Source organism: Ornithorhynchus anatinus, chromosome 2 (assembly GCF_004115215.2).
Source record: "Ornithorhynchus anatinus isolate Pmale09 chromosome 2, mOrnAna1.pri.v4, whole genome shotgun sequence".
Classification (NCBI taxonomy): Eukaryota; Metazoa; Chordata; class Mammalia; order Monotremata; family Ornithorhynchidae; genus Ornithorhynchus; species Ornithorhynchus anatinus.
In genome coordinates, this window is record NC_041729.1 from 130,375,592 (window position 1) to 130,402,381 (window position 26,790).

The 26,790-nt window shown below is 43.5% G+C and overlaps 1 protein-coding gene across 5 annotated transcripts in view; it reads left to right on the forward strand.

The window, feature by feature from the left end:
• The window catches only part of PIBF1 (progesterone immunomodulatory binding factor 1), a 280,353-nt gene that overhangs the window by 24,074 nt on the left and 229,489 nt on the right, over positions 1–26,790 (forward strand). The gene's annotated exons all lie outside the window — the stretch shown is intronic.

The window sequence follows — 26,790 nt, forward strand, 5'->3', positions numbered from 1 at the left end:
CAAGGGTGTCGTAGATTAGCAAACCATACCCTGTCGAATACCCCTCCTGGCGAGAATAGATACAGAGGGAGAAATTTAGCCATTAGCTAAATTGATTCATTTAGAAGCCATAACATTCAAGAATATCATTCATTTCTCAACTTCTCCAGCTTCTCCCTACTCCAGTTTGGGCCGTCCTGATGGAAATGTAGAACTTTCCCCAATGGTCAAAGTTAGAAGCGGGCCAAGATCGTGTCTGCCAACTCTGTCGAACTCTCTCAAGTGCTTAGAACAGTGTTCTGCACACAGTAGACCCTGACTGACTAATACGTTAGACTCACCATTTGTCCTCCGCTCCTGTAGGGAGTGGAATATCACTCGGTGATGGAAAGGCAGGCAGGCAGGAAGGGTGATGGCAACAGCTCCTGGCCTTGGCCCACCTTCCAGGCCCCCAGAAGATGAGAAAGTTGAAGATGTGGGCTTCCTGGATGCCCAGGGGGCTTCTGGGACACTCTACTTCTGTGGGAAAGGGGGCAACTCTAATGCGATGGGACTTTCACACTTTCCAAGGCAGTACAGAATGCGTATTCTGCGAGAAGTCGAACGGTGTCATATACCCGTAATATCTACTAACAATCCAGACTTTATCCTATACCTGGACATGTGTGGGAAGAACGTGAATAAATATAGATGAATAATGTGGCTATTTTTGATAAAGGATTATAGCTGTCCCTTTTATTTTAGAAACGTTGAAACACTTCCTTGGGGGAGGGCTAGAGACATTTATTTGCAGCAGGTGTATATCTTTTTAAATTATATATTACAAAATGTAAGCTCACTATGGACAGGGAAAACGTGCGCTAATTCTGTTGCATTGTACTCTCCCAAGCCCTCAACACAGCATGCTGCACACAGTAAGCGCTCAGTAAATACCATTGATTGATAAATGTATGCCTTCCCCTCTAGGCTGTAAGCTCGGGTGGGCTTTCAATACTCCCGTATTGTGCTTTCCCAAGTGCACATAGTAAGCACTCAATAAATACTATTGATTGATAGATCGATTGATGGTTTGACAATCTATTAGGTGCGATGTTAAAAACAGAAATGCATTCTTGGGAAAGTCATTGCTTTCACCACATGATGGCAGTACGTCTCCACTTTACTCTTAAAACATCAATCACCTCAAGAAATTAACTAAGAAATTCGAAACTTAGGTTTCTCCTTGTTTCCTACTAAGGGATGACGTATTATGCTGTTTTAGTTTCACATCTCTTTCAGTATCAGCATTCTAAATTAGGGTTAAAAATAATAAAGCTAAGTTTGTCCTCTGTCCTTTTCCCTATCAGTAATTAATTTGAGTGTCTCTCTCCCCCACTAGTTTGTAAGCTCCCTGAGGATAGAGGATTATGCCTACCAACTCTGTTGTATTGTACTTTCCCAGGGATTTAGTACACAGTAAGGTCTCAGTAAATACCATCAATTGAAAAGAAAGTATAAGGCTTTGTGGTTTGTGTCGATCTGGTTGTCAGTGGGGAAGTGGCCTCAGGACTTTCATTTATTCCTTCATTCAGTGGTATTTGAGCGCTTACTGTGGGCAGAGCAAGATACATCTCCTGCCCACAACAAGCTTAGTGGGCCTGGTCAGTAAGAAGGCATATGAGAGAGTAAAACAGCACTTAGTGACAGTTTAAGACACTGCCCCGGATGATCTGCTAGAATCAACAGCATAATTTTCTTGGTTGAATTGGATACCATATGTTTGTTCATACCTTTTTCAAAACACACAAAATTAAAATGATACTATTTTGTAAATTTTTAGGTTTAAAAAGTCTGAACTCCAGTTATGAGGCTTCTGTTTTGCAGCTCTTCACTCATTTTAGTATTTCCCTCAGTTATTTTGAAACAGCCGAAGGACAATTATTGCAGAAAATGGAGTCTACTTAGCATTTGTACCGAATCTATCAATCAACCAGTGGTATTTATTGAGCGCTATTGCATGCCAAATATTATAGTAAACGCTTGGGGGAGTGCAGTCCAACAGAGTTGGTAGACATGATCCCTGCCCTCAAAAAACTACCGAATATAGAGAGCCTGGCATATAACCTAAATAGATAAGATATGAAAGGGGATGTCTTGAAATATACTGTAACATGAGCGGCTCTACGGGTCTTGATTTCCCTAGTACCTATTCATTTCCTAGTTTCACAAGATATCTTGATTTTGCTAAGACGGTCTCAGGATGTGGTTATGATGTGTGTAACAAGCCTGCTCTCCGCCACTCACCACCAGCCCTTGCCCGTCCTGACCCCTCCTGGAATCTATAATTCTATTTATTTATACTGATGCTGTTGATGCCTGTTTACTTGTCCGTCTCCTGCCTTCTGTTCATTCATTCATTCAGTCGTATTTATTGAGTGCTTACTTTGTGCAGAGCACTGTAGACAGTAAGCCCATTGTGGGCAGGGATTGTCTCTATTGCTGAATTGTACTTTCCAAGCGCTTAGAGTACAGTACTCTGCACACAGTAAGCGCTCAATAAAAAGGATTGAATGAATGAATGCCGACTTGCATTCCCCTTGAAGGAATATTTAGGGTCTGCAGCTCTCAGCCATATTATGTTTCTGATTTGCAGCTCTTGAGTGTATAAGATTTGGCCATGCTGGATATATACAGAGAGGAACACCTGCTTAGCTCTCTGTGGGCAGGGATCGTGGCTACCTGTTCTGTTGTATTTTCCCAAGTGCTTAGTACAGCACTGTGCACACAGTATGTGCTCAAATCCCATTGTTTGATTGATTGGTTATTCAAGTTGTGCTGTTCAGATACTGCTGCACAGAGACTATTATTTGGGAAGAAAATTTCTTTTGTTTGTGAATAATTTGATAGAAGCAGCGTGGCGCAGTGGAAAGAGCACGGGCTTTGGAGTCAGGGCTCATGAGTTCGAATCCCAGCTCTGCCACTTGTCAGCTGTGTGACTGTGGGCAAGTCACTTAACTTCTCTGGGCCTCAGTTCCCTCATCTGTAAAATGGGGATGAAGACTGTGAGCCCCACGTGGGACAACCTGATTCCCCTATGTCTACCCCAGCGCTTAGAACAGTGCTCGGCACATAGTAAGCGCTTAACAAATACCAACATTATTATTGTCGATGCTTTATATACAGATAAGTAAGGGCACTTTTTCTTCCCAAGACCAACCGGTTGGCTTAAAGCTCTTTAGGAAGAAGGAGTGCTAAAAGATATGCTATTGAAGGGCTATTGGCCATTGTTGAGTATCTCCTGAGGAAAAAACCCTCGGTGGAATGTGGTAGGAGCTACAAGGCAAGTGATTATTATTTTGATATTTCACATTAATTAGTTTACATAACCTCTCTGCCAGTTAGGTGAACTATTATCCCTATTGTACAAGAAACTCTAATTCAGAGTGATTAAATAAGTCATGTGGCCTAACGGAGAGAACACAGGACTAGGAATCCACAGACCTGGGTTCTGATCCCAGCTCCTCTTCTTACCTACTACGAGTGAACTCAAGTCTGTCACAAAACTGCTCTGGGCCTCGTCGTCTTCAGCTGTAAAACAGGGTACGAACCCCCGTCCTCCCTCCCTATTAAATTGGGACAAGAATCCTGCCCGATCCGATTGACTTTACCTGAGGCTGCAGTGCGGTGCTTGGCACAGAGTGAGCACTTGATTAACAAATGTCAGTATTATCGTTATTGTTATTATCATTGAATTGATAACGTTAAGTAGCGGTGGTACTGGGATTAAGCCTGATTGTTTCTTTATAGGTTTACTGGATCACATGGTGCAAACCCAAAAACAACATAACTAACTTCATTTATTAAAATACAAAACATGAAGAAATCCACCATTTAAAAAAAATTGTACCATTCATTTGAGCTGCTGGGTGGTTAAAACTTGAGCTGCACGATCAGATAAATTTGACCTAAATTTTATAACTGTTTTTCTTGTAATCTCAATTCAGAATCAAAATTGTGTAACACATTTTTCTCTTTTCTTATACCACAATTTTTTCCTCTGAGTAAATCCAGGAACATGGTTAACTGGGGCTTGGATATAAGATACTATTGTAAAATAGCAAATTTACTGGATCCTCTGGGAAAGAAAATGAGAAGCAGAGTTTTACTTTCATGCAAAAACGTGGTACTACCCAACCTGAATATTCCATGCAGCTCTGACCTCTCTATTTTTAAGGAAAGAATCTAGAAAAGTGTCAAAGAGGAGGAACCAAAATGACCCAGGAGATTGGAAAAGAATAGACCAAATTAGGAAAGATGAATACTGAGAAGGAATCGATCAATCAGTGATATTTACTGAGCACTTAACTGTAATAAGCACTCAGGAGAGGAGACGATGGAGATTTTAAAGTTATGAAGGGTGTCAGCGGGATTGACAGTCAGTTTGTGTTTTCACTATGCTTGTTGGATAGAAAACGGTTGGCGAGCTAGAAAATGCTCTTCCAGAAAAACCCATCATTTGAAATAGAATGCGTTGTGATTGACAGAAGAAATGGCTAGGCACCTGCACAAGGTGTGAGCCCTATTTTGCAAATTGTCGCAACCACGAGAGTTCTTCAAGAATGTCATTCTCTCATAACGGATGAAGGTGGAATTCACCAAATCCCAAATTAGAACTAAGGGGTGTCTACTGGAGCTTGAAATCCGTCTTTATTAATGCAGTTGGTACAAGAAATTGTGGAGGCAGAGAGTATCAAGAGAAGGGTTTGGGTAAATTGTGGGCGAAAACTCTTAATTTTCCTTCTGGTATCACATTATGAAAAGTCAGAGGGCAGAGCTGCTGTAGTAATAATAAAAATGATTAATAATAATTGTGGTATTTGTTAAGCATTTACTATGTGCCAGCCACTGCTCTAAGCGCTGGGGTAGATACAAGATAATTGGGTTGGACACAGTCCCTGTTCCACATAGGGCTCACAGTCTTAATCCCCATTTTAAAGATGAGGGAACCGAGGCACAGAGAAGTTAAGTGACTTGCCCAGGGTCACGCAGCAGACAAGTGGTGGAGCCGGCAGTAGAACCCATGACCTTCTAACTCCCAGCCCGTGCTCTTTCCACAAGGCCATGCTGCCTTAGTCTGTTGTCCAGTAAATTTCACGATGGTTATCAAAGAGGGAAATTTAGGTGTTGTAGAAGGTATTCTAGGTCTGACTAGACCACAGATTCCAAACCACGCGTGGCCCTTTCTCCCCACTCAGTTCTCAGCTAGATGATGTTTTTGGTTTGTGGCTGTTAAGCTCCTGAGGCTCAGACACCCCTGTAGTGTCAGTAGTCCTAAGGTTTACTAAATGATAAATCATGTTGTTTTATCACGAGCATTCGGACGTCTCGGGGAATTGGGAAACCCCGGTTCCAGCCCATGCCACACAAATGTGGGATCGTCTGTGGGAGCCACGCCATCCAAGGCGAAGGTTTGCGCCAGAGAACTACCTAAAGCTGCCTGGCTGGCTCACCCGGAGGGAATCCTGAAAGATAGCTGGCTGATGTGAGAGACAGAGACCGCGGCCGCTACCAAAGCATCGGCTTATGGGGTTATGGCCCTACAAACCGAGCAGCCTCCGCAAATCGCTCAAGGTCCCTCTCTACGCTGTAAGCTCGTCGTGGGTGGGGAACGGCTGTCTTATATTGAATACTCCCAAACACTAAATACAGTGCTTTGTCCACATACGCGCTCAACAAATACGATTGATCGATCAGAAGATTGTAAAGGATAGCTTCCAGCTAAGCAGTGGTCATTTACACTCTGGTGGTTCGTAGACATAAGGATGAATGTAAAAAGGGCAGGTGGTAGACTCCTCTTCCAAGGAGAAATGTTTTAGGATAGAATCAGTTCTGCATGGGAACGTTCTACTTGGAGGAATGGCCCCCCAAACAAGGTTAAATACCCCAATTTAAACAAATGACCCAGAGTTGTGAATAAAGCAAGTATTGGGAGGATTCAGTCAGTCAGCCACTTGTATTTATTGAGCACTTCCTGAGTGCAGAGCACTGTACTAAGTGCTTGGTGGATTAGAGTAGACCTCCACAATGAGTTTACAATCTAGAGGCATCATGGCCTGGTGGAAAAAATATGAACTGGGAGTTAGGAGACCCAGGCTCTAATCCCAGTTTGACCATTGAACTGCCAGCCGACCTCGGGCAAGCCATTTATATTCTCAGGCCCTCGGTTGTCTCATCTGTAAAATGGAGTTGAGCTACCCGGTGTTTGTGGCACACGATAAACACTTTATAAATATTATCATTATTCTCTAACTACATGAATCTCTTTCTGTCAAATCAGAGAGGTTCCATAATAGGAGAACCAACTTTTACTTTATCAGAAGTGGGAAATTTGGACGTGTCCACCTGGCAGCTAAGTTACACTGGGCTTCTCTAAACTTTCCACTGGGCTAGGCTGCTTCCCTGTAATTCACAGTTAGGTAAATAAATGAGTAAGCAATAAGATCCCAGGTGGCTGAAAGAATGGCATAGCTGGGGAGATGAATGTTCTCCTCGAGGAGGTGGCCCTTCGAAGGGCTCTGAAAGTGGAGGGAGGAAGGTGGGAAGTAATTGGGTGAAACTCGGTCGAGTGTGTTCCCTACTGGGGGAGAGGTTGAAGTTAGGAGTGTGTCAAAGGAAGAAAGAGAGAGACAGACACACTGTAGGCGGTGATGTCATAAGGAGGCTGTTTCTGAGTCCAGCCCGAGAGGTGATGAGAGGCTTGTACCAGGGAGTGGCAGTCAAGCATTATCGAGGAAGGAGCGGCAGAACTTTTAGAGCCAAACTGAATGTAGGCAAGAGGCTGTTTCCTAGTCCAGCCCAAGAGGTGTTGAGAGCTGGCCCTCCTTCCTCAAATCTGACAGCCAATGACTCTCCCCCGCCTCAAAGCATTATTGAAGACACATCTCCTCCAAGAGGCCTTCCCTGATTAAGCCCCCCTTTCCTCTTCTCCCACTCCCTTCTGCGTCGCCCTGTCTTGCTCCCATTATTCATCCCTCCCTCCCCTAGCCCCACAGCTCTAATGTACGGATCTGTAATTTGGTTATTTCTGTTAGTATCTATCTCCCCCTCTAAGAGAAGGAGCGTGGCTCAGTGGAAAGAGCCCGGGCTTGAGAGTCAGAGGTCATGGGTTTGAATCCCGGCTCTGCCAATTGTCAGCTGTGTGACTTTGGGCAAGTCACTTAACTTCTGTGTGCCTCAGTTATCTCATCTGTAAAATGGGGATTAACTGTGAGCCTCACGTGGGACAACCCGGTTACCCTGTATCTACCCCAGCACTTAGAACAGTGCTGTGCACATAGTAAGCGCTTAACAAATACCAACATTATTATTATTATTAGACCGTAAGCTCGTCGAGGACAGGGAATGTGTCTATTGTTATACTCTCCCGAGTGCTTAATCCAGTGCTCTGCACACAGTGAGCACTCAATATATGTGAGTCAATGAATGAATGAATGAAGCTTGGGTGTGGCAGTGAAGAATTACCCAGGAAGAAGTGGCAGAATTTTAAAGACAAACTGTAGGCCAGACGAGTCAGAGACAATGGACATTGATTGGATTTTATGTTTTCTTATGTTTGAGGCCTTTAGGGACACTTTTGGTCAACTGTAACTGAGCTTTTCCAAGTACAAATTGCATTTCCTTGGGGCCAGCTTTGGGTATAATAATAATAATGGTATTTGCTGAGCACTTACTATGTGCCAAGCACTTGTCCTAAGGTCTGGGTATTTATACGTGGACACTTGACTAGGGTGTCACAGCAGGAGACCGGGGAAATTGCCTCTTGAAATGAGTCTCTAATTTCGCAGAATTCCAGAGCCTTTTTAATAGACTAGGCAACACCATTTATGAATTCCCAGCTTGTCGCAACCTTTAGGGTTTCATCAACAAATTGTACATTCCAAGTGGGTAGTACAGTGCTCTGCACACAGTAACCACTCAATAAATACAATTGAATGAATGAATGAACACAAATCTTTAGGGAAGAATAAGGATAAAGTGGGTATGTCGTTTGTCACAGTTATTTGAATTTAAGATCGTTCCTGGTCTAAAACAATCAAGACACCCGAAACATCTACTGATGGAAATAAAGCAGTCTTTTAAATTTTATCTGTTCCTATCGTCCTTTTGTAAATCAGGGAAAGAATCCTTCGGAGCTTGATAAATCCATTTATCTCTGTCCCACACAATTGACATCCATTTGAACAGGTGAAAAATGCTGAGGGACTATATTTAACGAATCCTGTTACATTGATGGATTCTTTTCTGTTGATTATGTAGATTATTTTAACCTTTATCTTTCAAGCTAAGGCAAACATCACACTTGCCTTCTCTTTTAGGTTTTTTTTTTAGATTTCCTCCTCTTCAAGTGGCTTTGAATCATTTCCAATCCATGGACACACCCTCCAGAATGCCCCATCTTTTGCCATAAAGTCATTCCCCTCCTCTAGACCGTGAGCCTGTTGTGGGCAGGGATTGTCTCTATTTGTTGCTGAACTGTACATTCCAAGCACTTAGTACAGTGCTCTGCACACAGTAAGCACTCAATAAATACCACGGAATGATTGAATTAATTCTGGTATGTATGTCCGTAGAGTTTTCTTAGTAAAGGTATAGAAGTGGTTTACCACTGCCTTCTTCCACGCTGTAAAAAACTTTGAGTCTTTGCCATTTCCTTTGATCGACATTTTGGTCACTAGATCATCCGCCTTTGATTCTTTTCCATACCGCTGCTGCCCGGCACAGGTGAAACAACTTTGTCTGATGCTGCGACTTAGACCTTTCCATTATGGGTAACCCTATATGGAATAGCCCTAAGCTTCGTCAACGTACACAAACTCTTCTGCCACAATGAGGCGTTGATTCGAAGGAGAGAGACTTCCTCTAGTAATTGCTAAAACAATGCAGTGTCTTGTTCAAAATTCAGTGACAACATTGGAAACCGACTATAGAGCTCTCTCTCTCTCTCTAGAGGGAGAGATAGATATATTTTTGGAGATATATATACATAGGTAAAGTAGGCCTTCCTACCTGACATAGACAGCTACTCCTCAGTAGAGTTATTATGTTCACAAAAAATGTGACATTAAATTCTGATGGGGAAATTGGATTTGCTTGACATTATTAAATTGTTGTAAACAGACTGGGCGGGATTCCAAGAATGTTTTTGGTTCACCAGACCCAAAACATCATATCGAAATATGTGCAATATAATATTTAAGTAGACAATTTAATAAAGGTAATGAGTTTTTCAAATAATGGAATACCAAAACTGTAAAAAAATCCCATGATGTTTTGGAGTTTGGAACCAGAGGGTAGAAAATTTCAAATTGAGTGGCAAAAATGTCTCACTTTCCTGGTTTTCTTATTTCTTGCAAAACACTCCACTGCCACTTCTTGGATATTTTTAACTCGTAATTCTGGGAACTGCAGTGTCAAATTGGAGGTATGCAGGGGGAGTACCTGTACTGTTCTGGCAAGTAGAAGTAACCAATTACATTGTAGAAGAGAAAAATAAAATTGCGTGTCTCTTTATGAGAGAAGATCCAATTACATCCCACACTGAAACAGAAGCGTCACTTGGTTAGCATCACAAGTGGCAACTGGTGGACTGCTTTGTGGCAGAATATTGTGTGACTTAACATAAACATACCTTCCAATATATCAGTAACTTAATAATCAGTGTCAGTGGGGATGACTGAGGAGTAAATGAACGAATGAATGCCTGACCTCCGTTCGAGAAAGTGACCTCCTGAAAATGTGATGCTTCCCATTAAAGTGAGCGTAAGTTATAAAATTTGATAAAGACTGTGGTGTTTGTAGTGTATCTTTGTAGACAGAGCATGGTTGCAATGCAGCTTAACCTCCACAGAGGATTTTCTCAGTTAAATTGTCTTCTCCCCACCCCCAAACCCAATTACCACTTTAGAATTCTGCAGCAACTATGGACTTAATATGCTCACGAGCATCTTTGGCCCTTCTGAACGTAACTATAATAATAATAATAATAATAATTATGGTACTTTTTAGCCTCAAACACTGTTCTAAGTGCTGGGGTAGATACAAGTTAATCCGGTTGTACCCAGTCTCCATCCCAAATGGGGCTCACATTCCTAAACCTCATTTTACAGCTGAGGGAACTGAAGCACAGAGCAGTGAAGCTTCTTGCCCAGGGTCACACAGCAGGTATGTGCCGGAGCCGGAAGTAGAACCCAGGTCCTTCTAACTCCCGGGCCCATGCTCTATCCACTAAGTGCTGCTTCCCTTAGTCCTAATTCATATATGCATAGCTACATCTTTCTGTCTGAAAATTATTTCAGTGTATGCTCTCCCACTAATAATAATGTTGGTATTTGTTAAGTGCTTACTAAGTGCAGAGCACTGTTCTATGCGCTGGGGTAGGTACAGGGTAATCAGGTTGTCCCACGTGAGGCTCACAGTTAATCCCCATTTTCCAGATGAGGTAACTGAGGCACAGATAAGTGAAGTGACTTGCCCACAGTCACACAACTGACAAGTGGCAGAGCGGAATTTGAACCCATGACCTCTGACTCCCAAGCCCGGGCTCTTTCCACTGAGCTATACTGCTTCTCTATATTCATTAGAATATAACGTCTTTGAGACCAGGTTGTATTCTTCTAAATAGTACTCAGCTCTCAATCAATACTATGGATTGGAAGACAAACTGTCAATCGAGTAAATTTTCTAGGACATTTTATATAATCCATGCCTTTCTGAACATCCTCCTTTTCTCTTCAACTTGTTCTGTCCTATCCACACATGAAGTTACATTTTGGAAGACAGAGGACTTTCCTCATTTCAGCCCTTCAATCACTCATAATTACCGAACCCTTAATGTGTACTAAGCTCTTGGGAGAATATAATAGGATAGAGTTGGTAGACCTCTTTCCTGCCCACAAAGAGCTGCTCTGTGTAATGTCTCAATGTTGATTGTATGACATTAGGACAAACTTGTTAATGCTTGGGTTAAATGGAAGATTCATTCATTCAGTCATGTTGGTTGAACACTTACTGTGTGCAGAACACTGTACTAGGTGCTGAGAGAGAAGCAGTGTGGAGTAGTGGAAAGAGCATGGGCTTGAGAGTCAGAGGTCATGGGTTCTAATCCTGGATCCGCCACTTATCAGCTATGTGACCTTGAGCAAATCATTTAACTTCTCTGTGCCTTAGTTACCTCATCTGTAAAATGGGGATTAATTCCGTGAGCCCCACGTGGGACAATCTGATTACCTTGTATCTACCTCAGCGCTTAGAACAGTGCTTGGCACGTAGTAAGCGCTTAACAAATGCCATCATTATTACTATTACTATTACAATAAGAGACAGATACATTCCCTTTCCAGATAACCAAACTAAGGAACTAAACTAAGACTAAAAGTTCAGGACTCACATTGGTTTGTCCATTTTTTCATCGTAGCAGACTTTTACAAATAAAATGAAAGAATTTAATTTTGGGATGTCCTCTTTTGTAAAATGGAAGGTTAGGGTTGGGAGAAATAGAGAGATAAATGGAAAATCCTTTGAGTTGACAGTAAGGAGGAGGACAAGATGCAATATGGTTCTAGGAAAGACCAAGGGAAAAGAGAATAAACGTAAGAGTGAAAATGCTTAAAAGAGAAATAACAGTTTGTAAGTGTGCTTTCCTACAGCAAATCTACAGTTTCCTCTTGGTTCCCTCGAAATTCATGTTTTATTTATGTCAGGCTGATGTGATTCATGATGATTCTCATTATCCTTAATGGGATGGACTGGCCTGAAAGCCTTAGATCGGCAACCTTATATGTCCTTCAGCTGGCATTAGGAACTTCACATCTTCAGCTGTAACTCAGTTCATTGAAAAATTATCTTTCCCCTCCAAGAATCCTTTGCCCACCCAAAGATCTCCCTTCCTCTAGCTCTGCTCTACTCCTCCTCCTCATTATCATTGTCTTCCTCTTCCTTTCCTCTTTCTTTTCTTCTTCTTTTCTTCTTTGTTCTGTGCCTGCCTGCATACCCTGCTGCTTTAAGTGGCTTCCTTCCTCGTCATGATGGGTGGAGGTGAGGCTCATCCACACTACAGCTCTGAGGCACATTCAATAACCATCTCCTCTTTTTGATCATCCCAAGCCTACTTTCCACTTCTAGTGTCTGTGGAGCATCTCTAACCATCCACTAAGCCCTTCTCCCTTCCTTTTTAAAAATAACTTCTGAAAGACTGCCTCCTTAGGTGAAGTCTTCCTTAATTGGATGAGAAGACACCACTCCACTTTCTCCTGATTCCACTTAGTCTAAATTCCAATCCTTTAGTAATTCCATAGATATCCTTTAATTTTTGCTTATCCCCCACTTAATTTCTTTCATTTATGATTCTGATGGCTTTGTTCTTTATATTTATTGGCACTAACTTTTTTTGTATTACATTTTTGGTTACAAGAAGGCAGAGGACAGATTTCTTGGGTTAACCTACTTTTCTTGTCACTGAACTTGCCATTCTGAATGTCTGTGTGTATGTGTGTTTGAGAGAGAGAGAGAAGAGAGGGAGGAAGGAAGGGAGGGAAGGACTGGAGCTATGATGGAGGCTCAAGGAATTGGGGGAAAACTTACCACATACCCTTTTTAAGCATGATTTTCTTTTTGTGGCTTAGCTTAAAAAGGGGAAAAAGAAGATCTTTAAAGGCAGCTATTCTCCATGAAGTGTCCATCTCACACTGGCCTAAGCAGCTCCAACTTTTTCCATGATAACTGCCCACCCTACTGTGCCTGCATGATTCCCACTCACTTGTCCACCTTCTGGTCTTCTAGGTCCTAGCCTGAATTATTATTCATTCATTCATATTTATTGAGCACTTACTGTGTGCAGAGCATGGTACTAAACACTTGGAAAGTACAGTTTGGAAACAAACAGCGGCAGTCCCTACCCAAAAATGGGCTCGCAGTCTAGAAGGGGGAAGACAGACAAAATAGAACAAAACAAGTAGACAGGTATCAATACCATCAATATAAATAAATAGAATTATAGATATATGCACATCATTAATAAAATAGAATAAAATATATACATTTACACACAAGTGTTGTGGGGCTGGGAGGGGAGTGGAGCAGAGGGAGGGAGTCAGGGTGATGAGGAGAGGAGGAGGGGCAGAGGAAAAGGGGGACTTAATCTGAGAAGGCCTCCTGGAGGAGGTGAGCTCTCAATAGGGCTTTGAAGAGGGGAAGTGTGCTAGTTTGGCAGATGTGAGAAGGGAGGGCATTCCAGGCCAGAGTTAGGATGTGGGCCAGGGGTCGATGACAGGGCAGGCGAGAACAAGGCAGAGTGAGGAGGTTAGCAACAGAGGAGCCGAGTGTGCGGGCTGGAGACAAAAGGGAGGTGAGGTAGGACAGGGCAAGGTGATTGAGAGTTTTGAAGGCAATAGTGAGGAGTTTTTGCTTGATACAAAGGTTGATAGGCAGCCACTGGAGAGATTTTTGAGGAATGGGGGTGACATGCCCAGAGTGTTTCTAAAGAATGATAATCCGGGCGGCAGAGTGAAGTGGGGAGAGACAGGAGGCTGGGAGATCAGAAATTCATTCGGAATATGATGAGTGATTGTACTAACAAGGTAGCGTTTTGGATGGAGAGGAAAGGGCGGATCTTGGCGATGTTGTGAAGGTGAGACTGGCAGGTTTTGGTGACGGATTGGATGTGTGGGGTGAATGAGAGAGCGGAGTCAAGGATGACACCAAGGTTGCGGGCTTGTGAGACGGGAAGGGTAGTAGTGACAGGAAAGTCAGGGAGAGGATTGGGTTGAGTTTTAGGTGGCAGGAGGATATCCTGGTGGAGATGTCCTGAAGACAGGAGGTATCTAGGTAATTATTAGATACCTAGGATCACGGGATGACCTCTTATTTCCATGATGTATATAACTTCTAAGTAAATCATGGAAGAGTGTGTCAGGTGGAATGCCTGAGGATTTTTGTTTTGTTTTTATTTTTTTATGGTATTTCTTAAGTACTTACTATGTGTCAAACACTCTCTAAGCACTGGGGAGGTACAAGTTAATTAGGTCGGGCACAGTTCCAGTCCCACGTGGGGCTCACAGTCTAAGTAGGAGGGAGAACAGTTGAAGAAACTGAGATGCAGAGAAGTGAAGTGACTTGCCCAAGATCGCAAAGCTAGCAATTAGCCGTGTAGAACCCAGGTCCTTTTGTCTCCCCGGTCTATGCTGTCTCCATTAGGCCACATTGCTTCTGGTTTGTTTGTGTTTTTTTGCCCTCGGAACTCTACCTAAACTGTTAACTTCAGCCACCAGGAAAGAAACAGGAGCCATCGCTTCACTCTGGCCTTGGAATTGTTTGGAGTTGGTCATCGCTATCCTGTGAAGAGCTGGTTTCCAAATGTGGCTTTATTTGCCTGCTGTGACTCCATGTTCTCATCTGTCAAATGGGGATTAAATACCAGTTCTCCCTCCCCCTTAGACTGTGAGTCCCCAGTAGAATAAGGGACTAAGTCCAACCTGATTCGCAGTATCTACCCCATCAGTTAGTACAGTGATTGGTATATCGTAAGTGCTTAACAAATGCTACAGTTGTTATTATGGCCACTTTTTGAGTTGTATGGAGTTTTATTTTCACTTTCCTTAGCTGTCTTTCGAGAGGGGATGTCCCGTCTGCTTTCAAAATGTATCCCTTTGCAATCACTCTTTTGTTTTTTGGGCTATCACTTTCAACCACCCTTTCTTTAGTGGCGTCAACCCCTGTTCAGTCAAACACACCCACATCTCTATTCTAAAAAAAACAAAACAAAACCTTTTCAGGACTCACTGTATCATCCACTCCCATCTCTCTCTCCTCCCATTCCGGTCCATCCTCTTCAAACAGATGCACCCACCACTTCCACTTCTCCACTTTGTCGTCTTCAACCTTTTTCTTGACCCTCTTCAATCTTGTTTCACTCCATTAGACCACTCTCTCCATGGTCACCAATGACCTCCTTCTTGCCACATGTAACTTCTCAGCTGCTTTGAACTTTATGGAGCTCTTCCTTCGCCAGGAAACACTTTTGAACCCTGGTTTTTCTAACCCAGGCCTTTCCTAGTTTTCTTCCGACCTCTTTGGCCAATTCTACTCAGTGTCTTAAGCTGACTCTTCCTCTGCATCCCACTTCCAAATTGGGAATGTTCCAAGGTTCTCTTTGGGAGCTTCTTCTCTTCCCAATATACCCTCACATCTTCTTTCATGGTTTCAGGTACCCACAGAATATATGTTGAAACTGATGAAAGTGCCGGAACTAGCTAAACATTTCCTTCAAGTTGTCTGAGAGAATCTTGGACCCATAGGAGTAGATACTGGGAAGTTATTGTATGTTCTTCTAATTCATACCAAATTACCAGTGTTCCTAGTGTCCATTTGAGAGTTTAAAATTCTTTTTCCCAAACTTAATTTAATGGAAACATAAAAATAAACTTCTCAAATAAGAGAAATAGATATGAATGAGCATTTGTTGTGGAAAAAATAAATCATTAAATTATTTTAGTTTTTTAGTTACAAACCTTTAAAACATTCCAACACCACATTAATGTACATCTTGTGATGATTTATAGTTTTTCTAATGTACAAAGCCTTTTTCTAAGTCCACTGCTTCTCAGCCCATTCAACTGCCCCCTCATCAGTCTAAAGGAACGTAGTTAGCTCCTTCAGTGATACCATAAATAGTGAGAAACTTGTAAGGATTTTTTGTAGTAAATACTTGCCCAACAAGAACTGACTGAGCAATTATTTTAATCATCATCATAATAATAGTGGTATTTGTTAAGTGCTTACTGTCTGCCAAGCACTGAACTAATTGCTGGGGTAGATACAAGATAATCAGGTCCCACTTGGGGCTCACAGCCTAAGGGGGAGGGAGAACTGGTATTGAATTACCATTTTGCAGAAAAGAAAACTGAAATACCAAGAAGTCAGATGACTCGCCCAAGGTCACACAATGGGGACTTGGTAGAGCTGACTCCCAGGCCCGTGATCCTTCCACTAGACCATGCTGCTTCTCTCAACTTGTCTGCTCTGTGACCTTAGGCTTCAATTCCCTCACCTGTAAAACGGGGATTAAGATTGTGAGTCCTATGTGGGACAGGGGCTGTGTCCAAACTAGCGACCTTGTATCTACCCCAGTGGGGAAGGGGAGGAGGAGAAAGAGCCCCTTGCTACCCCTACCTGGTTCTGGGGTCTATGAAGATGACTTATTCCCCCCAGCAGGCTCTGGAACTGCTGACATGAGAAGGGATGGGGCCATGGAGCTATGGAGGTGGCCAGAATCCTGAGGGTTTGGCTGATGTTCATTCATTCAATTGTATTTATTAAGCACATATTGTGCAGAGCACTGTACTAAACACTTGGGTCTGTGATCTAGAAGAAGCACAGTCTTCTAGACTGTGAACCTGTTGTTGGGTAGGGATTGTACATTCCAAGCGCTTAGTACAGTGCTCTGCATATAGTAAGCACTCAATAAATACTATTAAATGAATGAATTGTCTCTATCTGTTGCCGAATTGTACTTTCCAAGGGTTTAGTACAGAGCTCTGCACACAGTAAGCACTCAATAAATAGGGCTGAATGAGCTGAACAAATTGGGAAAGCGATATCTTAACGCCTGCGGATAGGCTCTGCTCCAGCTCCAAAGGCACAGAACGTAATATAATAAGGATGCCTGGAATACAGCTGTGTAAGAATGGAAAAGCAAGACCCAGCTGCGAAGGAAAGCAGGTGCTAAAGGCAAAGTAGGTGAATCCTTAAAGGGGAGGAGATGTGTGAGCTAGGAAATCATTTTCAGAGAGTTTTGGGAGATTTAGCAGGGAATGTAGTTTATAGAGAATAGAAGGATATATAGGTCAAGATCAGGGCAAACTCGGTCTAGGGCAGAAGTAGAAGCTCAGCAGCCTTTAGTTTAAGAATGTGTCATGGCTAAGTGATTCTGGGGCTTGTTGCTGAATGATGGACGTGCCTTACTGAAGGGAATGAAAAATATAAAAAAGGTGTATAGTGTGTGAAGATGTAAACAATCACATTTCAAACAAAATCAGCTTAGTGGATTTGTTTCTTTCATTCATTCGATTGTATTTATCGAGCGCTTACTATGTGTAGAGCACTGTACTAAGCCCTTGGAAAGCACAATTCAGCGAAAGATAGAGACAATCCCTGCCCAACAACAGGCTCACTGGCCATGTCACAGAGTACTTTCCTAAGTGCTTGGGAGAGTACAATATATAAAAGTATGAAGCAGAGTGGCTAATTGGAAAGAGCGTGGGTCTGGGAGTCAGCAGATCTTGTTTGCCAACTCTGTTATGCCGGACTCTCCCAAGTGCTTACTACAGTGCTCTGCACACAGTAAGTGCTAAGTAAATTCCACCTGATTGATTGATCTGCCACTTACCTGCTGTGTGACCATGGAGCAAGTCACTTAACTTCTCTTTGCTCCAGTTCCCTCATCTGCAAATTGAGGTTTCAGTACCGGTTCTCTTTCCTACTTAGATTGCGAGCTCCATGTGGGACCTGCTTATCTTATATCTCCCCAAGAGCTTAGAACGACAGTGCTTGGCACATAGTAAGCGCTTAGTTAAGTCCCAAAGTTATCATTAGTTGTAGGCAGTATAGACGATCCGTGGCCACAAGGAGCTTACTGTTTTATGTGGGAGAAATACAGTATTTTTTGGAATACGGAGGAAGAGTCATCAGTTGCCCCTGAAACAAAATAAAGAGGAGGTAAGAAAAATTAACCAAACATTCACCTGGTGATCAGAACAGAAGGATAGTTGGAGAACACAGACAAAGGAAGATTTCTCCAATTGGAGACTGTAGAGGGAACTGTATGAAGATAGGTTGTTGGTTTTCGGGGCCTAGCCGAGCCAAAATGAAATTATGTTAAATGAAAAGAAGTAAATGTCAGCATTGAATAATGTGCTATGTTTTTAGGATCTGTTTGAAGAGAATATAACCAAACCGCTGATAGAAAAAGGTATGATTTTCAAAGATATATCGTGATTGCATTAAGCCTGGTTTAAAGTGCATTTCATTTGCTCCCAAGGTTTTCAATCAGTGGAGTGTACTGAGCGTTTATTGGGTGCAGAGCACTGTACTAAGCACTTGAGAGAGTACAATATAACGGAGTTGGTAGACACATTCCCTGCCCACAAGGAGCTTTTAAAGGAAAGGGAGATGAAGGAAGAATCATTTAAGTTAAGCTATGTGGCAAAAGTGAGATTTCTATCTTCTCATAAAGCTCCTCTGAGATTATGTGATTGGGAAATTGTTGATTATCTTTTAGGGGGAGTAAACTTCATGGCATACTCTTTAATGCAAATTTCTGAGTTGAAGATTGCTATCTTGAGCGGCCTAGCATTATTTGTAGGCCAAGAAGGCACTAGGAAAAGAAAGTGGAGAGAAGCTTGAGATTATGCCATTGAGAAAACCTGGGTGGGCTAAGGTCAGGCATTGGAATGAGACTGCATCAGAGACCTGCAGATAAAGTGGAAAAAGCAGTGTGCTTTATTTTCCATGATTTCAGAATTTGGAATGACAAACATATATGTGAATCAAACTTGTAAGATGGACTTGTGTTAGGGAATCATGGCGTTACTGTACTTACTCACCTGTAGTCCCGACAGCCTAATTGTTCCCCCTCCCACCCACTGATTTTTCAACAGAAATGTCAGAACGCTCAGGGATAGGAAGAAAAGCAGGGTCAGGATCCCTAGTACACGGGCTCCAGCTGTGAAGTGTTCTTCTTCCACACCTAAAGGAGAAGGGAGTGACAAGTCATTGAGAGCCTATTGTATGCAGTACTTGGGAAAGTTCAATAGAAGTGCCTGCTTACCTCTCTCTTTCTTCCTTTTTTAAAAAATGGTATTTGTTGAGGACTTACTATGTGCCAGGCACTGTACTAAGCAGTTGGGTAGTTAGAAGCTAGTAAAGTTGAATTCAGTCCATATTCTACATGAGGCTCACAGTCTTAATCCCCATTTTAGAGATAAGGTAACTGAGGCACAGAAAAGTTAAGTGACTGGCCCAAGGTCACCCAGCAGATATTGATATCTGTTTCCCCCTTTTGACTGTAAGCTCACTGTAAGTAGGAAACTCTGCCAACTCTGTTATATCGTACTCTCCCAAGTACTTAGGACAGTGTTCGGCGTTTAATAAGCACTTGATAAATGCCCTTGATGATGAAGAAGTGGCAGAATTAGAACCCAAGTCTACTGACTCCCAGGCCTATGCTCTTTCGACTAGGGCCCACTGCGTCTCCTTTTTCTCCCACTCCCATTATCTCTAGCCTTGATTCCCACCGAATGATAGCCCTATGCTTGCGTTTGGTTGGAAAAATTATGCCAAAAAGTGGGGCAGTTACTGAGACACTAAGATAATTATTTTCCAAGTTGATTTGATTTGATTCCTGAGAAAAGTGATGTGGTAGAGCCAAAGGATGGTAACAGGTGTGCCTTAAATGCTGGTCAAGGCGGTGCTTGCATAACTGGAGAATATAATGCTATTAAGTGTTTTAGATGTGAGGGCATAGGAGTTCTGAATGCAGAAATAACATCAAATGCAACTTCCGTGGAGAAGAAGGACGTGTATATGCCGTCTGCCCGAAGATGATGAATAGTTTGATTGGAAAAGTGGAAAAGATCATGCCAGCTATTGTGGAAAATCAAGGACATGAGGACAGGAATAATCTTGAAAGATGAAATATTATTAGTTTTAACAGCCACACAGAAGCCTGGGGAGCTAGCTAGCTGGGTAGGAGGGCAGATGGGAAAAGACTAATGATACTTGAAACTGAGAAAAGAAGTTCAAGTGGTTACTAATAATAGGATAAGGATTAAAAGAGCACCAAATAGAAAAGGTGGTGAAGAAAAATGCAAAAGAGCAAGGGGAAACTTTTCAGTGTTGGAATGGAAAAAAAAAAGACGAAGAATCCTTAATAAGGATTTTGAAATAAGGGGAGCAAAAGAGCAGCAGGCGGGGAGAAGAGAAGCGGCTGAAGAATCAGGTGCGTTGAATCAGGACAAAGGTGAAGGAAAAGAGGTGCTTTGCACAGGGTGAAGGAAAAGAGGTGCTGTGCACAGGGAAGAGCACAGAATATCAAATGGCCCTTCAGGGCTCATCCTCAAGCAAGAAACAGGAGAAGGAGAGAGGAGGTAGAGAGAAAACTATTAAAAAGGGAAAAGTAACTGAATAGGTAGAAAAATAGAATCTAGAAGCACATATGCCAGGAAGTAAAGTGACAGTGATGCCTCTGGCTCAAATGGAGCGTGATTCATGTGAACAATATTGAATTAAGAAAATCAAGAATCTTGCCACTGTTTCCATGAGAGATGAAGGTTGGGATACCATGTCATTACAAAAAGCAGGGAAAAATATTAGTCACAAGAGTTTGATTATGGGGAATTTCAGAAGGTGGGGTGTTTATGTCCACCAACTCTGTTGTATTGTACTTTGAATTGCACTGTACTTGTGTGGTAATCTGCACACAGTAAGTGCTCAGTAAATACCACTGATGGATGGCCACCTTGGAGACAAAAAAACATAATGTGCAATTAGGAATGCAGTGACTCTTTTGGGGCATCGATGGTCTCGTTGCCAGATTTTATAAAATCAAATGAATAATGGTTCAAACTGCTAGTCAAGATCTATAACATCAATTTGTAGAGGGGAAGGATGAGGAGGAATGGCACAAGGCTTTACTGACAACATTGTGTCGCATGAAATATGGGAAAGTTTCAAAAATGAGAGGCCAATAACTTTGATTCATTTGTACTTCAAAATCTTTGCAAGGCTCTTTCAAAGTTTGCCAAGCTGTGTATGGAAACAGAGACTATCGCCTTGTTTCGACTGTTTCAGGAGGTTTGTGAATATGACAAGTATGGGTTCAAGCTGGTGGCAGAGCAATCAATCAATCATTTTTGTTGCCATCCTTCCCTGCAGTATCCTCAGAGGAGATCTCCTCCCTCCTCGCAGGTGGCACACCCTCCACCTGCGCCTCAAACCCCATTCCCTCTCACCTTATTAAAACCATCGCCCCTGCCCTCCTCCCTTCCTTAACTTCTATTTTTAACCACTCAATCTCCAAGGGCTCCTTCCCCTCTGCCTTCAAACATGCCCACGTCTCCCCCATCCTAAAAAAACCCGCTCTTGACCCCACTTCCCCCTCCAGTTATCGTCCTATCTCCCTACTACCCTTCCTTTCCAAAATCCTAGAACGAGTCGTCTACAATCGATGCTTAGAATTGCTTAACTCTCATTCTCTCCTAGACCCCCTCCAATCTGGCTTCCGTCCCCTCCACTCTACTGAGACTGCTCTCTCTAAGGTCACCCATGACCTCCTTCTTGCCAAATCCAATGGCTCCTACTCCATTCTAATCCTCCTTGACCTCTCTGCTGCCTTTGACACCGTCGACCATCCCCTCCTCCTCCATACCTTATCTCACCTTGGCTTCACGGACTCTGTCCTCTCCTGGTTCTCCTCTTACCTCTCTGGCCGGTCATTCTCGGTCTCCTTCGCTGGAGCCTCCTCCCCCTCCCATCCTTTAACTGTTGGAGTTCCTCAAGGGTCAGTTCTTGGCCCTCTTCTGTTCTCCATTTACACTCACTCCCTCGGTGAACTCATTCGCTCTCACGGCTTTGACTATCATCTCTACGCAGATGACACGCAGATCTACATCTCTGCCCCTGTCCTCTCCCCCTCCCTTCAGGCTCGCATCTCCTCCTGCCTCCGGGACGTCTCCACCTGGATGTCGGCCCGCCACCTAAAACTCAACATGAGCAAGACTGAGCTCCTCATCTTCCCTCCCAAACCCGGTCCTCTCCCAGACTTCTCTATCACCGTGGATGGCACGACCATCCTTCCCGTCTCTCGGGCCCGTGATCTCGGTGTCATCCTTGACTCGTCTCTCTCGTTCACCCCACACATCCTATCCGTTACCGAGACCTGCCGGTTTCACCTCTACAATATCACCAAGATCCGCCCTTTCCTCTCCACCCAAACGGCTACCTTACTGTTACGGGCTCTTGTTATATCCCGGCTAGACTACTGTGTGAACCTTCTCTCTGACCTCCCTTCCTCCTCTCTCGCCCCGCTCCAGTCTTTTCTTCACTCCGCTGCCCGGCTCATTTTCCCGCAGAAACGATCTGGGCATGTCACTCCCCTTCTTAAACAACTCCAGTGGTTGCCTATCGACCTCCGCTCCAAACAAAAACTCCTCACTCTAGGCTTCAAGGCTCTCCGTCACCTTGCCCCTTCCTACCTCTCCTCCCTTCTCTCTTTCTACCGCCCACCCCGCACGCTCCGCTCCTCTGCCGCCCACCTCCTCACCGTCCCTCGGTCTCGCCTATCCCGCCGTCGACCCCTGGGTCACGTCCTCCCGCGGTCCCGGAACGCCCTCCCTCCTCACCTCCGCCAAACTGATTCTCTTTCCCTCTTCAAAACCCTACTTAAAACTCACCTCCTCCAAGAGGCGTTCCCAGACTGAGCTCCTCTTCTCCCTCTACTCCCTCTGCCATCCCCCCTTTACCTCTCCGGAGCTAAACCCTCATTTTCCCCTTTTCCCTCTGCTCCTCCACCTCTCCCTTCCCATCCCCGCAGCACTGTACTCGTCCGCTCAACTGTATATATTTTCGTTACCCTATTTATTTTGTTAATGAATTGTACATCGCCTTGATTCTATTTAGTTGCCATTGTTTTTACGAGATGTTCTTCCCCTTGACGCTGTTTATTGCCATTGTTCTTGTCTGTCCGTCTCCCCCGATTAGACCGTAAGCCCGTCAAACGGCAGGGACTGTCTCTATCTGTTGCCGACTTGTTCATCCCAAGCGCTTAGTACAGTGCTCTGCACATAGTAAGCGCTCAATAAATACTATTGAATGAATGAATGAATCATTTTTGTTGAGCACTTAATGTGTGCAGATGCAGACGAGGAGGAGGAGGAGACTCTCCCTTGTACTCATTTTACCCCTTCTCCCCACCAGAGGCTCCTCTGTCAACTTTCCTTTCCCTCCCTTTTCTTCTCTCTCTTCTTCCCCTTTTCTTTCCCCTTCACCTCTTTTCCCTTTTCTCCTTCTTGACCCTCTCTAAGAGAAAGCCTTGCCCTTCAAGTTCCGCCCTCACTACTCTACCACTCAGAACTTCACAACAAGTTTGTTCCCAAGCTCAAAATGGAAAGATATCCCCCCCAAAACACCCTTCCCACCCCATTACAGTCAGTTCATTCATTCATTCATTCAATAGTATTTATTGAGCGCTTACTATGTGCAGAGCACTGTACTAAGCGCTTGGGATGAACAAGTCGGCAACAGATAGAGACGGTCTCTGCTGTTTGACGGGCTTACAGTCTAATTGGGGGAGATGGACAGACAAGAACAATGGCAATAAATAGAGTCAAGGGGAAGAACATCTCGTAAAAACAATGGCAACCAAATAGAATCGAGGCGATGTACAATTCGTTAACAAAATAAATAGGGTAATGGAAATATATACAGTTGAGCAGACGAGTACAGTGCTGTGGGGATGGGAAGGGAGAGGTGGAGGAGCAGAGGGAAAAGGGGAAAAAGAGGGTTTAGCTGCGGAGAGGTAAAGGGGGGGTGGCAGAGGGAGTAGAGGGAGAAGAGGAGCTCAGTCTGAGTTTTAAGTAGGGTTTTGAAGAGGGGAAGAGAATCAGTTTGGCGGAGGTGAGGACGGAGGGCGTTCCGGGACCGCGGGAGGACGTGGCCCAGGGGTCGATGGTGGGATAGGCGAGACCGAGGGACGGTGAGGAGGTGGGCGGCGGAGGAGCGGAGCGTGCGGGGTGGGTGGTAGAAGGGAAGAGAAGGGAGGAGAGGTAGGAAGGGGCAAGGTGATGGAGAGCCTTGAAGCCTAGAGTGAGGAGTTTTTGTTTGGAGCGGAGGTTGATAGGCAACCACTGGAGTTGTTTAAGAAGGGGAGTGACATGCCCAGATCGTTTCTGCGCGAAGATGAGCCGGGCAGCGGAGTGAAGAATAGACTGGAGTGGGGCGAGAGAGGAGGAAGGGAGATCGGAGAGAAGGCTGATACAGTAGTCTAGCCGGGATATAACGAGACCCCGTAGCAGTAAGGTGGCCGTCTGGGTGGAGAGGAGAGGGTGGATCTCGGCGATATCGTAAAGGTGAGACCGGCAGGTCTTGGTAACCAATAGGATGTGTGGGGTGAACGAGAGAGACGAGTCAAGGATGACACCGAGATTGCGGGCCCGAGAGACGGGAAGGATGGTCGTGCCATCCACGGTGATAGAGAAGTCTGGGAGAGGACCGGGTTTGGGAGGGAAGATGAGGAGCTCAGTCAGTTGAAAAGAGAGACCGTGATTGCCTGCAGGTTTTCCGTCAAAATGCAGGGTAATTGGGGGAGTGTGTGTGAGGGTGGGGGGGTGGGGTTGTTGGAGAGAGGGAAGGGAAAAATTGCAGGTGGAAGAAGGATGGAAGATAAAAGTATTAACAGTTCCTTCACTGTCAGGGATTCATGAAAAGTAAACAAATTGCTCTAGCTTTTTCCACCTTTCAAAGCTTATTTGATAAAGTGGAGTTCTATCAAATGTATGGCACACAACTTGACTCGTCTGAGGCTAACAGTGGCCCACTGCCCACTCTTTGGGGAGTGTGACGTGGTTCATTTTCACCACCTTCCCTGCTTTCCTCCTTTTTTCAGCTTTGCACTGGCAAGACCCAGTTCTCGAATGCCACAGGATCTAAGTCTATGGACTGAGGCTAGGTTAAACAGCTCACCCTCCCTGCCTATTCCTGTACCATGTCAAGGGGCAGGGAACGGAAGGGAGCTAAGTGAATATTCACATCTTTTGCTTTGGTTTTGGCTTCGCTTCCTACTCTGTAGAGCTATGGGGATATGAAACCAAAACAAAGGAGAACAATGAGGTGTAGGTTCATCCTTGCTTTCTGCCATTCTAGGTCCATGCTGGCGTGGGGACCATATAAAGCTTGGCTTCTTTAAATGCTGCCCCAAACTCACAGATGTATTTGAAATATGAGCTTTGCTCAAATGAAACCCATCCTGTCTTTTCCAATGTTCGTTGGCTTGGGGCTGGGGAGGATCCAGGCTGGGCTGGATTAGATCTTGAGAATCCTGTATGGGCAGAACTGTCTCATTTACATATCTATCAATTATATATTATCAATGTATTTATATTAATGGCTGCCTCCCACTCTATATTGTAAGCTCGTTGTGGGCAGAGAATGTGCCTACCAACTCTGTTGTATTGTATGCTCCCAAAGGACTTAGCACAGTGCTCTGCACGTAGTAAGTGCTCAATAAATACTATTGATTATGTACCAGTATCAATCCCGGGAGAGGGATATGTGAGTACTAAGCATTTGGGAAGTACAATATAAAAGATGCATTTCTTGGCCACAAAGAGCTTAAAGTCTAGAGGGGATTTTAATAAGGCTTTGAAGTTGGGGAGAGTGGTAGTAGCTAATTTTTTCAGGTATCCATCCCATAAAAATAAGAGAAGGTGTAGTTTTTTTTCAAAAGTATTTTTCCATGTTTGTGGGTGCTATTGCTTCACCTTACGTGCGATGCCTTTTTAGTCATCTGATAGACTATTAATTTGCTTCATGATTTATTTTTTTTTGCAATTTACCATGAATTAGCATGATTTCTTATAGTATCTCACCAAGACTCCTGAAGTGTAAGATTCCTGAAAATCTGGAAGTATTATTCATCCATAAAAAAAAAATCTCAAATGCATCCAATTTTAGAAGTTTCTAACTTGAATTTTTATTTGAAATATTTGCAGTCCATTCCCAATATTTGTCTTTAAGTGAAATTTCCTGCCCCACCCTGTAATTTTTTGTCACCCCAGTCTTTATGCACAGTTCAAATGTGCACTCATATGCACAAAGGACACTCAGATTTAGATGTTTTGGACATTTTTGAGCCCTGGAGATGATTTTATGTTAATTATTTCTTGAATCCTTTTAAAGTCTTAGCAGGCCTGGCATTTTAATATTAGCGGGATGCTAATTTGGTTAAAGAGTATGAAATCATGTCCAGATTGTGAAGCAATTAATGTGTAGCCTAAGCAGTTTTTTCTTTATATTTTAGTTACCCATGCTACAAGCACATCCACTCCAGTCTCCTCCTTTGGCAACAACACTGATTTAAAATGATACAGCCAAGTTACTTCATTATGGTATTTATTAAATGTTTATGTGTTTAGAGGTGGAGTCAATACCAGATACACAGATATTAAACTACACTGTGAGACCAATATGGGACAGAGTGAGGGGTGGGTTAGTAAAATTTAGAAGCATAAAAACAAAAGGACCTTCAGGGAGATTTTTTTTTTCTTTCTATTATTTTTTTTAAGGGTAACTATGTGCTGGGCACTGTACTAAGCACTGGGAAAGATTGAAGATAATCTGTTTGGATACATTCCCTGTCTCACACAGGGCTCACAGGATCAATCCCCATTTTACAGATGAGGTAACTGAGCCACAGAGAAGTTAAGTGACTTTGTCCAAGGTCACACAGCAGACAAGTAGCGGAGCAGACATTAGGACCCAGGTCCTCTGATTCCCGGGCCATGGTCTTCCCTCTGGGCCAAACTGTTTCTAGTGTGAATGTTGGGAAAGTTGAATTATTTGAGTTGAAGTGTGCAATTGGGGAAAAGAACAGAACATGGATTTGTAGTAAAAGAAAACAAAAGGGTTCCATTTATAGGAAGAAAACTTACATTTGAGATCCCAGCACATACTCTATGCCTCGAATTTCTGACACTTTTCTGGAATAAATATGATTTCCAGCAGACT